Below are 3,399 nucleotides of genomic sequence, written 5' to 3'. Positions count from 1 at the left end.
TAATTGTAAGGAAGGCACGTGCAAAGAGCAAGGAGAATTTAGACTACAAATGCATCGCAGAGAAGGGGTTGTGGAATCCCGCAGAGGGAGTTTTTTAAGCACCGATGAGACGACTGACGAGGATCTGGGAGCACTTACTTCTGTAGCTGCAGAACTGGAATGGAGAAATAACACTGAGGCAGAAATAACAGAAACTACAGAAATGTRTAGCTTTAACACTGCTTTGGCAGTCAGTGTCACATGCTGCTRGGGTGAAAGAAAAGTGTTCAGGTAACCCAAGCAAAGGAGTCATGCATGCATTCACCAGTCATGCTCTGCCCAAGGTAGCCACTGGCAGCACCTGAACAGGCAGGTGGGCGAAGGACACACTGAAAAAACCCTAATAACGCTTCTGGATGTACAGAAAGATGTAGAGGACACATGGGAAAACTTTCACCCCTGGAAAAGCATAAATGTAGACTTCTTGAAAAGTGTCAGTACAGCTCAGAAAAAATTATTGAAGGTAAAATATTCCTTTTTTTTCCTTCATCTTTCTTTCTTTTTCACTCCTGTCAGATTTTTTCCCAAGGTTAATAGCGTTGTCCCACATGGTCCAGCATGAGATGAAAGTCTTGTCTTATATGTTTAAAATGGCTCTCTCCATTTCTTTACTCTCTTTCATCTCTGACAGCCAGTCTCTTTTGATGGGTGAATCCTTCCTCTGCTGCAAAATGGAATACTTTTTTGTTGGCACACCAACAATTTCACACTCARATAATGTTTAAATATTTCTTATTAGGTGCTAGCCTCATCAAATTAATCCTAGGGAGGAAAAATACCTGAAATACTTAATTTTTTAGTGTCTCACTCAATTTTCCAGGTGTCTCTGGATTTTATTTCTGTAGGAGAAAAAAAGCTGGAWTTTTTTTACATAAATACTTGGAGCATTTACAGTTCAATTTCTTAAAGATGCAAAGGCAGCGCACAATATACTGTAAGAGGTTTTCACTGAAGCATTATCAAGGAACATGTGATGTTGTTATTGTGGCAGGTTTCTCCCTGTTCTCCTTGATTAGTGCTCTTTCAGTTAGTGGCCTGCCTTTAGGTCCTGCACATCCCTGATCACATGCAGCCAAACTCCGCGTGGCTCTGCATCATATGCCTCATTTTCACGAGCATTAGCTCAATGTTAGATCTCAAAATCAAAGTGGCAACAGTATTCTCCACGTGCTTTGACTGACTATAAATAGCAACTGTAAGTGGGAAACAAAGGTGAATTGCTTTTAACCTTGCCCCTTCRTTTATTTTTAATAATTATAATGATGAATGCAGTTACCCTTTCCAATGTATTGCACTGAATGCTATAAGTTCTCTTGTCTATATTCTGTATGCAGTATAGAAGCAAAAGAAAGTTTCTTAAGCAGTGGAGGTTTCTCTTAGGTCTTTTCCCTACCTTTGTTCAAAATACGTGAGCATAAAAGCATAAACCAGAAAGGTTCTTTGGTTTTGCAGCCAGCCTCACGTGTTCCTCTCTTCAGTTGTCACTGTGATACTGTGGCAGTATGTTAGGACAGGTAATGCCATCTCTCCTCAGCATCTGCTGGAGACAACTTGCAGTAGGTTGACATTTGGGGGAGTGCGAATGAAAAGAGAGACAAGAGAAATCTACTGATTTTGGACACAGTACAGATTTGGAGATAAGAATGATAAGCTTGGAGAAATATGTGAAATTGTATTTGAAAAATTCACTTCAGCTTGAAATCCTGAAAGTGATTTAACTTTGTGGATGAGCTCCCTTGCTTGAAAAGTCAATCCAAAAGATTGCTTTTACAAATCCATGGGACTGCTTGCTGAAGTAAACATTGAATARGTCAATAATATTGGTAAGATTAAGCTAATGTCATTGAAAAACTGGTGCTCTAATGAAGTGTTGTCATTTCTGTATCTGAATGGAAATGCGTTTGGAAATTAGCTAGTTAACAATTTATTTGTCAGAGCTATGGAAAGCTATTTTACAGCATAAATAATCTTAAAATATATTTTATCTGTGACAAAATGTATCCATTGAGAAGAGAGGAAAATGCRCTCTAATACAGCCAATCAATGGCAGCTAGAATCCCTCCTGATAACCCTGTGATAACAACTTTTTCTGTAAGGTTGTACTTTTCTTTTTCTAAATTGCAGATTGACAGACTTTAGACTGGAGCATGGCTCTTTCATATAAATTGGCAGCCCCAGCAAGCCAGAGAGCTCCAGAATGAACTCCTCTGTGATTCCTGAAGGCTTTGAGAAATTATGAGAGTTTGAAACATATTGATTTACCAACGTTGCTGTGAAAGCTATCTGATCATTGGCATAAAAGTTTGTTWAGCTTTTTAAAAGTGAGAAGTGGTAAACTTCTGCTTTGTGCATTAATCTAAAACAGCATTTCTGAAGAGTGGCTGCTAAGAATGTCATATGATCATTGTGCAAATATATATATACTCAGCACTCTGATGTATCTTGATCCTAATCTACAAAACCATAGCTAGGAATTTTCTCAGGCTCTTGTTTTATTAATTAAAAAAAAAGCTGTGAAATCTGCTGATCTAAACTGTTGGTACAGCAAGGTGGAATCCAGCTAGACTTGTTTTCTAGAAACCTTGGGATTTTGGGAYATCCCATTGCATTTTTTAAATTAATCTCTAGTCTTCTGCTCTTCACACTGACATGTTAGGGTGGGTGATGGAGAAAACTGGTAGCATTTGATRGGCATGTCTTAAGACTTCATCTGTAGATAGAAGGATTGTAATTCCATGCAGTTTAACTGAAGAAACTTCTGCTATTTTTAGCAGGGATGACACTAAAATAARTTCAGATAAAGTGGACACCTTTATCTTATTCCCTCTGTAATATGAATCTTCATACTGAATTCATTGTCTTACTAAAGCGGAGGTGTGTCTTATTCCCTTTAAATCCAATTGTGTAGAATACTCACTGAATCCCATTGTGTCTGTGATCTTAAATGGGCATTGTCATCCTAGTTAATTAAAGATTTTTCCAGCATCAAATGTCAAGAGCCTAGATACAGTCACCACTGAAGCTTGAAATATGTACTGTTTTTGAAGACATCTTGTGTTATCACATGCATAGCACACTATTGTAAAAACTGTTTTATCAGCCTAAGCTTAAGTGGAAAATAAAGGCTCTAATCTTCTTGATATTTTTTTTCCCTTCCAGTTTATAGCCTGCAATCTTTCTAAGAAAAGAGATTTGTCTTTATGAACTGCCAAGTGTAGTTCTTGCCCTTATTGCTTGCTCCTTTATTTGCACTGGCCACTGTTGAGAATTGACTCCATGCATCAGCCTAGGTCTTTTCAAGTGTTGTTTTGTCTTACTTACTTTTCTTGCTGGGTTGTTGTTATTGTGTTTTTGTTTTTT

This window comes from Malurus melanocephalus, unplaced genomic scaffold (genome assembly GCF_030028575.1).
Source record: "Malurus melanocephalus ecotype Western Australia unplaced genomic scaffold, MMel_1.1 scaffold_71, whole genome shotgun sequence".
Taxonomy (NCBI): Eukaryota; Metazoa; Chordata; class Aves; order Passeriformes; family Maluridae; genus Malurus; species Malurus melanocephalus.
Note: the sequence above shows the minus strand (reverse complement) of the source record.